We start from the raw sequence: 14,464 nt of genomic DNA on the forward strand, positions 1-14,464 counted from the left end.
GAGATGTTAGTTCTTAGAGTTTAGTTTCCAAATGTCTGTTATCCTGTTAAATCAACCATCGTCAATCATTTATTTATTTACTAGCAGTACCCACAGATTCCCACCCATATTTTTAAAGTCTATCGGAGTCCTGTGATATTTTTGATGAACAGAAGTATTATCTGGTATTTATTATGTCGGTGTCCGTGGATAAGAAACTCCAAACTTAAATAAAGTTTTTCTAGTTCTTATTTCAGGTTTTTCGTATATAGGAGCATACGTTTCTGGTTCGAATCATTACATTTCTGACGCCACAGTTGAGTTTGCCTGCTCCAACCAAGAAAATATATGCATACTGTATAAAGGTCTCGAAAACCTTCCTCGGTCGAAAAGCATCTTCTTCTGCCCATTGTAACATGGTCTAACGTATTGCCAGTTAAGGTAAGTTTACCTTGTCCAGATTAAAATACTATGTGTACATACGTAGAACTGAGAAGTCCTACATCTACGGCCTTTTATCAACGAACGGTCGAAAAATGTCTCATCCCACAGCTAAAATTACTTTCTGTCTAACGTAATTCTGGTTTCACAGTTGAGTTTCCTTGGTGCCCCAATTAAGAAAATATATACATATGTTGGTTTTTAAGACCTACTTTGGTCAAAAAATAATCCACTGCCGATCATTCTGGTCTAAGATACTTCAAGTGCCATAGCTGAGTTTGCTTTTTTATACAGATGAAGAAAATATATATTTACGCTCGACGTAAAAGTTACTGTGCCCAATAAGTGTCTTCTATTCCGCCCGTCTAAATTCATTTATTGTTAATTTATTTACCGATCGACAATTGTATTTGCGTTGTTGTCTCCACCGAGGTAATATATACAAATACAGGTGTAGAGATCAACTTAAATTAAATTAATCTTAGATTTAAAACTAACGTTTATATCCAACATACGTTATTTCTGGTGTTATAATTGATTTTGAGTTTTTACCCCGATTAAAACAATATAAGCATATACGTAAACTTAAAAAGTCATTCAGCATTTCAAAATAATCGTTTATATAAAGGTTTACTGATAGAAATGTTGCTGTTTTTTGGACTGTAGTGTGGAAACGATTGCTCGTTGATGCACATTTATTTTGCCTTAAGCCACGGTAAAAATGTTACATACAATGTCAAGGCAGCCAACTAATTTCGAGTACTTTGTGTGCAAACATTCACAGCTTTTTCCACTACAATGGATTTTATAACAGGGTTGAAATAGTAATTCCAATGTATTATTTAGTTTAAATTCGTCACTGGTAGTATCTGAAGTAAGAATGAGATAGTAACTTCGTCTTAGCAATCTACATTACACTACTGATCAACCACAGTATATTTATATTTTTAAAATGTAAACGTGAGCAAATTAAGTTTGCCTTTTTTCAAACAAAATATCTTTTCAAAACTAGCTGCATTTGTTACTGATGCAATCTAAAGTAAACATTAGCAATGTGCATTACACTGATTACACTACTGATTAAACACTGTATTTCTAATATTTTCTAAAAATTAAATTCAAACAGATGTTTTGATAAAGTTCAGCTGAAATTGTTAACAGATATTAAGCGTCAGTTCACTTTGGATTACGTTTCTTAAATATTCCAGTTATTCTCCCACTTTCTTAAATATTCTGGAAAAGTTCTCTTACTTTTCTCTCCTTTCAAACCTCCCTTGGTCTGCAACGAATATTTTTTCAAAGAATTAGCCGAATTGGTCTAGAGGTTCTTGAAATTAGCGCTTAGCAACACATTTAGAGATTCATTTTTACGTATAATAAGATATATGTTATAAATTGCAAATTTTGACAGTTATAGCAAATTTGGAAAACAACTAAACAGAGAGACAATTAATTAGTTTGTAGATTAAGTCGTTACTAATAAATTCTAATATTCTCTTCAAGCAATTACGGAAGCGAGTACATTCCAAGTTATACCCAGCAATATACATATATGTTAAAGAAACAGTTTAAATAAATATCAGTCAGTACCATTAACATCACATGGCATCTTTTTAAACTTCATTTTATAGGATTTACATTTTTTCTGCTGGAACGTGGTAAAGAAGATGCAGTTTGTTACACACGGTAAAGAATTATATACAAGTTGTTTCTGCAATACCGGTATCTTTGGAATTGAGTTAAGATGAAATCATCTCATCACCAGGACATATTTTTCTCCAAAGGAATTATTTTAGTTTGTTTATAGACAAAATAAATAAACAAAAAGTATAAATATTATTTAAATCATACAAGCAAACATAATAGACAGAAACTAATATACTGTAAAATGTACTTTAGCGAATTGAAAAATCATATGTTAAATAATAACACGTTTTTAAATTATTTAGTTTTGTAATAAATATTGAGATAAAATAATTACTCCAATTTAGTTATTACGAAATGAGGCATAATGTGGTTTTGTGCTTTAAATAAAAGTTAGTTCTCAGAAAGCATTGGATAATTGGTTTTTACAAGCAAGCACAAATATTATTAAACGATGGATGAAGGTTTAAATAGAATACTATTACAAATACAATAGTGACTGTAGTTTTAAAGGATGGAAGCTCCAACAAAAATGACCAATGTAATCAGTTTTACATTCTTCTTTTCTAAATAAAAGAATCCTTTTATTCAATAGCAACTTTAGATCTAAGCCATTAAGTTTTCATTTATTAATGTGTTCTTATTCTTAACTTGTGCTTAATAAATGCCAGTACTATTTCCTTTCTTTCCGTAATTTTCAAATCTTTTCTGTTTTACAACAATGGAAAACAATTTTGGATTTGTTTCCTTGTTTCGTTACTGGTCCGAAAATATAACTAAAATATATACGATCAAATTCTCAAAAACACAATCAAGTAAATATTTCACTGACTCTTTATGAATTGTCAAAAATAAATAACCAATTTTTAAACGACTATAAAGGAGTCCTTGTGTCCCGAATTCTATCACCTGCATCTAAACAAAGGAGGCTATTAAACAAGTTCCTGATGAACCATTTACCTTAAAATACATATTGAAATAATGCAACTCTATGTGTTACATGGTATGAACTTGGCTTGAGAATTGATCATGTTATTGAACCGAAGTCTATCATGTTATGAGGATGCTCGATTTCAGGAGTTTTTCTTAACTCTAGTTATGTTTATCTACGTTGTAATAATACCTAAAAAATTATTTTTCTTCGATTAAATTAATAATTTATAAAAAACGTCATGATTGTTTTATGAATATGACATTTACCTATATATTTTTAAAGTGCTCTGTGGTTAATTTCATGCAAAATACATTTTTAGTAATTTGAACCTTTAAAGGGAATAAGAAGACTTTAAGGACTAAGATTTGGAACTCTTTCCTAAATCCACTTTCTTTTGCCTTACAACTTTTTAAAGTTTAGACTTCAAAATCAAACTGAGAGGTATTTCAAATTTGGGATTTAGATTGCACAACATAAATATGATAGCAATTTCCATAGATTTTGTCCTATTTTTAGTTATAGGGTATATGGATTAGGAAAGACTAAAAGCCTAATAAGCAACTCATTACATCTTTTAGAAATTAAAAAACTTTCTTGTGCTCCAATCGAACCCACTAGTGCAGCCACTTAGTAGAAACAAAGACAAATCCACTAGAAATCTCCGTGCATGACAGATTTTGTAATTTCAAGGGCCTTTCCAACTGTGTTATTTGCTTTTAGTGCATTTTATTGTACAACTTGAATTACAAGTTAGGATTATAGCTGACTCTACAATAATATCTAATATGTAACATTTATTCAGAGGCAAGTTTTGCTCATAAATTTTGACTCCACGTAAACAACTGTTGTCATAAGTCTAAGAGTGCTTTCACTTTGTGTCTTGTGTAAATCAAAGAATCCTTTCAATCAACGTATTACAATAACAATATTGCTTGACAGAACTATGTTCTTAGGTAAAGATAATCGTACAGAATATGGTATATTACAACTAACGTGTAGTGTTAGTTGTAGGCAGTTAAACAAAGATGATTGTTACCTTTGTCTCCCTTCCTTGATATTGTAACTTCCAGTGACAAAGTCTTGAAAATGACCTTTATCTGTTAGAGTAATGACTATAAATTTCACACTATATAGGTTTTTCTTTATAATTTTAAAATTCACATATGTAACGACATTGAAAGTTTGTTTTATTAGGGTTGAAAAAACTAATTTCCCACCCATCCCCACAACTTACAGCCGAACCATTTTGTCTGTTTTTTCTATATATCGCAATATTTTCCAACATTGCAGAAATTCCAATCACTCTTCTACCTTCCACAATTCATTTTTATCTGCATATGTTTGCTTTAACTTTTTCCAAGGTAAGCGTCTTCTAGCGAAACCTGTCTTCTGTCCACAGGTAAAGTGAGTACGAGATCTACAAAATGTCGTTACCGAAGAGAGAACATTCCTGATCTTATCAAAATTCAGAGAAAAGAAGAGAAGAGAAAATACACTTCCAACTTTACTGCGGAAGATTGTGTATGGCCAGACTTGTGTTTGAAGCATGGCTTGCCGTGCAGGTTGGTAATACGTCCGAATCGGCAGGACCTTCAGCCTTCACGTGATGAGATATCACTCACACTGACAGGAAGTAAAGACAATGGACGCTCGACCATTCAATGGCGTCACAATACGTCATAAACCCTGTCATCTGCAGACCTCCACTGTTATTAACATATCATCAACATGCATTCTCATTATGTGATGAACAATCGGTACTATTTAAAAAAATTATATACTCGCTTTTAAGTAATAAATATTCAAGAATGTAACTGGTGGAGATCATATTTATGGTTTGGACTAAAATAGCAAGGCCTTCAAGCGTCATACTGTGAATACCGACTTAGTGATTCCTGTTGCATCCACTTATTAAAAGTAGATGCATAAACATTATTTGGAGGCAGTTATGATCATTTTTATTTTCAGGGTTTTGTTTCGTCAAATCTAACGAATAAAGTTACTTCAGAAAGTAGATTTATAGATGCAGTAATGATGAACCAAGTTTTATTGGTTTATCTACAATCGTTCGGGAATTATCAAGCCCATGAAGGACCTTTTTACCACCCTATATAATTGAACAGTCTACCAGTACAACGCACAATACTACTTATGGTTTTTTAATACAATTGTTAAAACTATTATTGAGATATACAATTTGGATTGCACATACAATACAATATTTTTTATGTTGAACATTTAATATCTTTCTGACAATCTGATTGATTTTCAATGAATTGATAAACACTAGATGTACATAATTATAACGGAGTTGTTTAGCAGAGATGAATCATAAAGAGAAAACCCTGGTATCAGTTATTATAATAGACGGACTTTTACTTGATGTACATCTTATATTACACTTTAAAACTATGTACATTTTCAGCTATTCTTGCGTTAAATATTTTTGTTGTACTCCTTGTAGATCATCCTCCGTTGGATGTGAAGAGCCACATAAACTATTTCTTAAGTCCAGTATTAAATTATTAACTCACTTGAGCTAATATATTAAACCATCTAGGACAAGACCTAACTTGTAAATGTTTCAAACCTTAAACCAGCGTAATTTTTTTAAAGAGTGAACATTTTGAGATCGAATTTATGGCATTTTACTACTAAAAAAGACCTTTAATTTCATGTACTACTCGAACGATGCTCTCGTTAAGATTTCCTGGAGATTTCTGGCGGGCCAATCCCCTGACATGACAAAAAAATTTAGTTACTTCGAAATGTAGATTTGTAGATGCAGTAATGTGTACCAAGTTTTATTGCTTTATCTGTAATCGTTCAGGGAATTATGAAGCTTGTGCAGGACTTTTTAACACCCTGTAAAATATATCTGTAAACGGCAAGGGACGTATTGAGATTGATAATATTTAATGTTATTAATGTATTACAAGAACATCTTCGAATTACACCAACAGAAACTTTCAGTGATAAAGCAACAAGTGAATTGTAAATTGTTTGAAGACGGAAACAATAAACAATGTTTTATTATTAAAGAGCGTCGGAAATTTGCTTGGTTGTTTACAGAGTTTTAACAGTTCCTATCGACATTACTGAAGCGTGAACAATTGCCTCCCTCCAGAGATCACCGAGGCGCAGAGGTTAATCGCCGTGGCCGCCAGAGCGCGTGCATTCCAAATGTGTGATTAAATCCAAATTGAATTCTGTAACGTCCGGTAAATGATAACTGCTCAAAACACACTTGTTCTACTAGTGCTGGTTTTGTAGTTGGTTTCCAATCCAAAGGAAGATCTGGTGATTACGGTAGAGACTATTATAACGTGGAAATATTAAGTTAATATTAAAATAAAGTTTTTGTTGATACCCTTTCGTGGTTCGATATTTAACGGATTTTACAGTTTTTATTTATTTTTTTTATTAACAGACAAACCATTTTATAATTATGTATATATATATATATATATATATATATATATATATATATATATATACATAATAAATATCAACAATAATAAACTATATTATATAGCAATAACAAGAATATCATATATTAGGATTAAAAATAAGACATTAATAAATCTAAAATGTAGCTAGAAAATAAGTTATTATATTAATCGCAGTACACGACACTCTGTAGAGGCACATCCAATCACTCTTGGGCTGCGAGAAGTGAGGCGACCTTCCTCCTGAACAGCTGGGCACTGCAGTTAAAGATGTCGATCTCAAGAGGAAGGGTGTTTCCCGTGGTTTGAATCCGAACCATGGTTCTATGTTCACTTTTATCGGTAACTTTCAATGTTGACCTTACAAACATAACTACACATAGCACAGGCTTGACATAATTCATTCTACACATCTAAATTTCACACCATACCTCTTTTTGAGCATTATAAAATAATACACCAGTGACAAAGCTAAGTCAAACACCTTAAGACGGTAAGTCAATTAAAATCATCCTGACTAACCAAGTTGAGCTCTCTTATTATTCCAGAAAAGGATCGCAAAGGACACTCATTGTGATGTGAGTCATCTAATTGGCCGCTTCGCAACTGGAGGACTGACATTCGGCCTGTCCCAGTTTCAATCTCCAATAACAGGATTGACCAATACCAGTATGGAAGCGATTCCCTTATAGGGATGTTCATTCCATAAGGTTCTGTTTTTGGGTCAGACATTTAGACGTGTTGGCCGTGAAACGAATCTCAAATGGTCATCTACCTTTAGTTATCAGAAAACTTACAATGACATAGTTGGGATGCTAACCTAAGAGGTTGTTTTAGGAACATCAGTCACCTTAACGTGATTGGAAACACTTGTCAAAAGGGAAAGTTGTGATCGGACAATATGTCACGAAAGTATCTGATAAAAAAACGTACTGCTTGGAAATTATATCGGGATGGACTTGATTCCAGAAGCTATTCGAGGGAAGGACCCAGAGTATCAGATACTATGCCTCACATAACGTACCTATGACAGAAAGGGTTGATTCAATCTGAATGTTGAGTTAGCTCCAGTTCACCTTCCTGTTAGTGCAACGAATGGAAGCTAAGTAAGAGGAAGGTGAACTGGATCTAAACTGAATATTCACATTGAATCAACCCTTCCCGCCCTACACGTAAATTTGTTCGCTTTATGGGTAGAAAACTCGGTTGTTCCACCGTGCTTAGAAATCGTGTGCTTAAACATCGTAGTGCACTCAATTGTGCACCTGGTGACACAATGGGAATACCTCGTTACCTAAATTAGGTGTCTCTGAAGTCAAAACATTGTAAACATTTCATTTTGAGCTTCTTCGTCGCCGAAGTTTTGTTATCTCTTCAGACAAACAAGACTCCAGATTCCAGGAGCCAAGTCTGTGACGGTGTCAGATTCCAGACGCTGTACTAAGAGGTAGGTGGACGGTAGCTAAACTCAACATTAACATATTACGCTTATTGCCCTGTTAAGTTAAATATTAACTTCTCTCATTCAGTGAAACAAAAAAATCAGTAACGTAGTGTTACTGATTTTTTTGTTTCACTGAACGATGGCAAATGTCCGGAAAATCATGTTTCCTTCACAATCCTTCCATCGTCAAAAATAACCTTCAAACAAAGAACTTCTCTCACTTTAACCTTTCTTAAAAAGACGTAGACCGGTAACAGTATTTTGTTCTGCAGCTGGTTAAAGTAAGGACAGAGTTGATGTTCACAACACTTTCACGCTCGCTCCCCCATTTGATCCTGCTTAGTTTTAAGATATTGACAATACTCTCTTACCTTGCTTGCTGTCTTTTGCAAATGGCTTTAGACAGTGAGAGATCAGTCTATACTCAGCCACATGTGCTGAGGGTCTTTGTATGCTGCGTAATCAACTCATAACATAAGTCTTCCTGATAATGATCCGAAAACAGGGTGCTCATTTCAATACTTCACCTTCGCGTACAACCCCTTTAATGACCGAGATGTATCACGAATGGTTTCATCAAAAGTGTTGGACAAGGTAAAACGCAAAGGTAAAACATTCAAATAACGATTCCATCCACAATAATAAAACAAAACTATAAAGAGACTACTTATATTTTGGAAGTTTTTGGATTTTTGTAGGTTGAAACATTATAACTGAAAAACAGCAAGGTAAGATGTAGGAGTAGGCTTCATTTCTTGAACTTGATACATTTTCAATATAATTTCCATAAATACATAATCTTCCTAGGCTGTGAATGTTGGAAGTATTAGACATAAAAAGAATATGACTTAATACCGAACCCTGGAGAAGTCCATCACGTAGATATTTAAAAGGACTCAACTTATATCCCGTATTTGACCTATATGACCATAATTCTTCACTAGATAACAAGTATGTGAGTAATTTACGTAAAGTACGATTACACGTGAAAGATTGTCAAAGGCAATAAACCAACTGTAGATAGTAAAATTTGTAACGAAATCTATTGAACTGTACCCTTGATAGTACCGCTAACGATATAGCTGAGACTAGCAGATGTGTCAGGTTCTCGGTTGACAGGGGCGGTCGGGCCGAGACGGACGACCACAAGTGGGGCCGGACCGGGCCGGGGCACGCCACCGCCGCATACACAACGATCTGACCCTTGACCTGACAACGCACTCTGTTGAATATTCACAGCACTATCAGCAGACGTGTCGTCGCCAGATACCTGGATGAGGTCGCCCTGCCTGCACTCGCGGCCCGCATGGACAAATGGTGCACGAGCATCTATTCATCGTTACAGGCCCTTAAATTGCTTCCACATGAGCGTTCCTAACGGTTAATGTCTGTTATACGTATCAGAGAGACGGTTTGAAATAATGACTCCTGGAAAATACTTGTTATGTTGAAAGATGATTTCCTGTCGATTATTCAAATGAAGTAGTGGATGCTTGATCCTTCCTCAAAATGTTATCTTGATAACCATAATTAGACGGAAGTATATAACAGTTTAAATCTAGATGGTAGAGCAAAGATATCTATACTATTGAAGGAATTTTTTGATTTTTCAGGGATTTTAGGTATAGTTGGCAATCAACGATTATTCGTCAGTGACAGTCCCGCGGTGATTGGCAATCGACGATTAATCGTAGATTAGTCATGGTGTCACTATTTCACGTATTATAGTACGTAAACTCGTCGTATCAGTCATTCAGGCGCCATTGCAATCATCAGAATCCGTCCTGTCTGCAGACATTGTTTTTTCAATAGTCGCAGCGACTGGACGGATGACGCAATCAGCTGTTTATAAAGTGGAATTTATTTTCGACTCTGTTGTTATGGCCCGGCACAGTTGTTGACTGTAATGGTTGTTTTGTTCATTTATTACGGTCGATGTAAGTGTTTATTGATTACTGCACAAAACGTGCTAATCATGTAATGTTCTTATGTTAGTAGTTTTAGTTTCCTAAATTTAGATGCATATCGTAGTTTTGTTTTATTGTCGTAAGTAGAACCATTACAAGCAATAAAAAAACTAAGTAATGACTTATTTTATCACTGTAAATATAATTTTGTTTACTTTATCCTTCCTTTGTAATTCTAATACGGCTCGAAAGAATCACGTTTTTGGTTACTAAATTTCAAATTGATAGTTGCTGTTTTTTATAGTTATATTTTAGACACGTTTACAAATCTTTACACATATTTTCAGTTTCTTTGTATATATTTCTAAAAACTTATATATTTTCAAAACTACATAATATTTTACAAATTTAGGCTATCTAAATTTGTAAAAACTATTTACAAAAATAGTTTCAAAGTCCTAAGAATAAACATATTTTAAAACTATGTTTCCACGCAATTAATGTAAAAATCTAAAAATTTAGGTATATATATATATATATATATATATATATATATATATATATATAATACAAAACTACACCTATTATTTTTTATCTTGTTTTCTGAACAAAATGTTATTTTTCCACTCTTCTGAAAAAAACAATGTATAATACATCATAATTCTTGTTATATATGTATTTGTTTATAAAAATACCTTACGAAACACACAAAAAGTGCCCGCCATTAACAAGTGAAATGACTGCTACTTTTAGGGCTTTAAAACTATTATTTTATATAGATTTGGTCTAAAGCTCTTTCACTCTAGATGTGCCTTTTGTGGATTTGAAATACATCTGATAAAGGACCCTTACTCCACGGGTTTTCAAATTCCCAACGTGACTCTTATGAGAGTATATTTGTTTAGTTTAGAACAGCTGATATTAAATAGAATGTGTTGCTCAAGGGTTTATCTACGAATAAAGTTAATTAATACCAGCTAATGGATTGTAACATCCGCAAGCCAAATTACCTAATCTTACCTTATATTTGCTTTATGGTAGTTTACTCTTGTGAGCTATAATCAGCATTATGGTAAAACAATGATGGGATCGTGAATGTATAAGGTGCTAACCATGGCCTTATGTTTATAGATTTCTATCCACCTATACCTAAACTTTAACAGTGGTACTTTTATTTTCTGTGAACGAACTTGTTCTTTATTCCTCCTACAGCAACTCATTTTGAGTCGCTGTACCATCTCCGCTTCTATGACGTATTTTCCATCCAACGGAGATTTTTATCCCCGACAATTAATATAATATCTACTTGTCGCCATTTACATTAACTATCCAAATAGGTCTTGAATTTTCCGATAAACCTCATCATTTGATTTTAGCAAGTTATAAAGAGGTTACATAACTAGCGCCAAAAAGCTGGGAGAAAGGTAAAAAGCTACCTATATTTCAATGTATCATACAAAAGAAATGTTATTGTTGTACTGTATGTCAATAAAAACCTTAGATTCAACACAATTTGAAAAATATTGAATTTTCAATGAAAATTACCAACATGAATATAAGACTTTTTTTACTTTTTATGCTATTGAAGTTTAACACTTTGATTTTATTTTTCCTTATTTTTTCTTAGACTTTTAAATTTGCATTTACCAAATACAACATTTTTTATTAGCATACTTATTAGAAAATTCAATTGCATTTTTGGTAAATTGCAACGTTTTTGTATATTTTAGAATTTAGTCTTAGATATTTTCTTATTGGATGGCTAGAAGTTACCCGCGGATTCAAATGGTATTTTCAAAATCGAAGGCCGTAGCATTAGTGAAAGCACTTATGATGAAATATTATGGAGCCCTACAATCGTTTTAAACATAAGTAGACACATTAAATACATATTATTTCAGTATTCATGGTTGAGAGATTCAAAAAGTAAATAAACTTGTAACTGGTTATATTTTTAGTTTGTTGTATGACTAAATAAATAAATAAATATATATATATATATACACATAAGTCTTGAAAACCAAATTTGGAAAACTTCCGTCTTTTTAGATTAGTTGTCTATCTAAGGTATGTCAAGTGCCGTAGTTGAGTTTGTCTTGTACCCCGATCAAGAAAGTCTATACCAACTTCTATAAATTCTACGTCTTTTGGTTATTTTAGATTTGGCAAAAAAATGTTGGGTTCATAGTCAGGGAATTGCGCTAAAATGCTCAGAAACTACTAGTTTTAGCAAGGTCATTTGTTGCATGAGAGACTATATTTTCCTAGTATAACATTCAAATTGTACATACTTTGAAAACGATTTATACGTGTATATATATATATATATATATATATATATATATATATATATATATGTGTGTGTGTATGTATGTATGTATGTATACACATACACACACTTTTGTATAAATCATATACATTTTATATTAACAGTTTATATAGAAAGCCCTTTTCAAATCGGTCAAAATGGGCTTACCGGTATAGAAGTTACTTAAGAAGTTACAGTATTGGAGGGACATCTTTACTCAGTAACACATTTATTCTATTGTGTATTGATAATGATATGTATATACTAAAAATCAAATATTCATTTCAAGTCATTGTATTTAAAAAATAGTTTGTTATTACGTAAAAAGAGAATGGAATGAACTCGTATATATCCTAGACAACTGTTAGGCGACCCATGAAAAGTTCAGACATTTCGGAAGGGAAGTTCGGAAAAGGTAGACAGACGTCAAGTTGTTTTAATGAGTGGTGGCAGTGGCAGTGGAAGTGGAAGTAGAAGTGGAAGATGCAAGCACAAGCAGTCTCGGTAAGTCACACTAGAGGAGACGGGCAGGTCGTCATTGTCATTCACCCAGTCCCAGCCCAACGAGCTGTGTGGAATACTAAACACTCGCATCCACGGTTCTCCTTTGTCCTTTTAACTTCCACCCACTCCTACAACCCTTCTACTTTCCTCTCGAGATTCTGTGGCCAAATATCTTTAAAGTATTGTGAACACCACACAACACTGAATTCAAGTGATATATTTGTGTGTGTTTCTTGTATCCAGTATTAACACTCTCAATGATTCACTATGCATGATACCTATTATATGAAAGTTGTTAATAATTAAAGTAGAAAACTTTGTTTTATAGAAACACTAAAAACTGTGGTTACATGACGCGCAATGATTTTGTTCGTGTTCGTGATTAATAATTTTATTTCTTGGTGAATCTTAATACACAATCCCTATTGTGTATTTCGATGTTTAGGTTGTTCAGAGCTATTTTTTTTTTTTTATTTTTGGTTGTTCAATTAAACATTTTTCAGCATTAGAAACCTGTTTAAGCAGGCAACAGTTCTCAAAATGTGATGGTCAGTTAGTTAGTTTCGTTTCACTTAACTTGGAAACAACTTAAAGAGCTTTTGTAATTCATGGTGTCACACGTAGGGATTATTATTTTTAATAATTTTACCAACCCCAAACATAAGGGTTGTAGAGGTAAATAAGAACATTGTAACAGTAATCTCATAGTATAGCGTGTCATAGTCCTGATAAAAAATAATGTTGAAAATTAGTGGCATATTTTCAAAAAATCGTCTTGGGAAAATTAAAATTTTCATTTATTCTAAGGTTACTTATTTTTGACAAGAATAGTTAAAAATGGTTTTTCTTGGTATTATTGGATTTTCCTGTTAAAACCTTTAATTTAAGGTATCGCTCTCCTTGCCCCCATTTCAGACAATTATGTGCAGTTTTCCTCAATGTACAAGTGTTATACCTGATATCCAAAATGACCTTTTTAAATCCTCCAATTATTCAAAAATTAAGGTTGGAGTAGGATTTTGGGAGTAAAGTGAATTAAAGAACGTCGTCGATTTTATCAGTCGAGGTTAGGGCTAAGGAGACCTCTCTAACACTTAACCTGCGGACAAACGACATAAAATTGACTTTGACCCATCAACGACCAAGCAGGCTAGCTGCTTGCAAGGCACCAATTAATTGAGGATACAGCTCAGTCATGGCCGTCATTATTTATGTCACTACCTTGTGTAATGATATAACTGACTCCTGCTTCATAAGCTAAATTTATTTAGTGTTATAACTTTCAGAGACTCTTCTACTACATGTATTTCACTCAATAAGCAAAGAATTTAGTTAAATGTAATTAACATTGAGATTGGTAATCATTATAAAGAGTGTTCAAAATATTCATCCTTCCCTCCACTGTTTTTTATATGAACAGAAAAGGGTTGCTTAAACAATACTTCCAGTTAATTGAAACTCTCATTTTGATTCATTAGATTATTTGACAAAGTCTCTCTAAAATACGTTTCATAAACAAAGTTCAAAGGTCGTAAAAGTTTGCTATTTAAAATTGAGAGGTGTGCGAATTTTTTTATATCTCTCTTATGACTAGTACTTGAATGATTAGCATGTCCTTGGCTTTAGCCATTCAATCACTAAATCACAGCAGCGTTAACATTTCAAAAAAACTGTCAGAGAACATTTTCTCCACCAAATTATTACCGACATATTTATTACTTAACAAGCACGTACAAGGAATGATTGATTTAAAATAAACTAACGTACTTAATGAAATTGTGAACTGCGTTAGAAATAGGGATTCGTCTTAAATACATAAATCTGTTAATGTAGGATCTTGGATTTTAATATCAC

This window comes from Homalodisca vitripennis, chromosome 3 (genome assembly GCF_021130785.1).
Source record: "Homalodisca vitripennis isolate AUS2020 chromosome 3, UT_GWSS_2.1, whole genome shotgun sequence".
NCBI lineage: Eukaryota > Metazoa > Arthropoda > Insecta > Hemiptera > Cicadellidae > Homalodisca > Homalodisca vitripennis.